This window comes from Populus trichocarpa, chromosome 7, assembly GCF_000002775.5.
Source record: "Populus trichocarpa isolate Nisqually-1 chromosome 7, P.trichocarpa_v4.1, whole genome shotgun sequence".
In the NCBI taxonomy this organism is placed as follows: domain Eukaryota; kingdom Viridiplantae; phylum Streptophyta; class Magnoliopsida; order Malpighiales; family Salicaceae; genus Populus; species Populus trichocarpa.
In genome coordinates, this window is record NC_037291.2 from 6869360 (window position 1) to 6869683 (window position 324).

Here is a 324-nt window from a genome sequence, read left to right on the forward strand (position 1 = left end):
CCAACGGAAGGAAGGTTCTCACCCTGTCCCCGACATTGTTCTCCGACGATGTCCCCTGGGCGAAAGGGGCCACCATTTTCTTTCTTTCTTCAATCGTTCCGATCAGGACATGGTTCATTTCGTCCTCCTGCAATTCTCTGTCTTCGTTTGTGATCATGTTGGGCGAAAGGTAGTTGTAGAGGAACGGCTGTGAAACGGCCCCCCTTTCCATTGAAGTAGGGAGGGCCCCCTTCCCCACCATTCTGGCCTCTTTTTTTTTTGATAGGGATTTTACCGATGCTGAGGGTAGCTTGTTGCTTACCAAGCCACCTACTCACGAAGCTA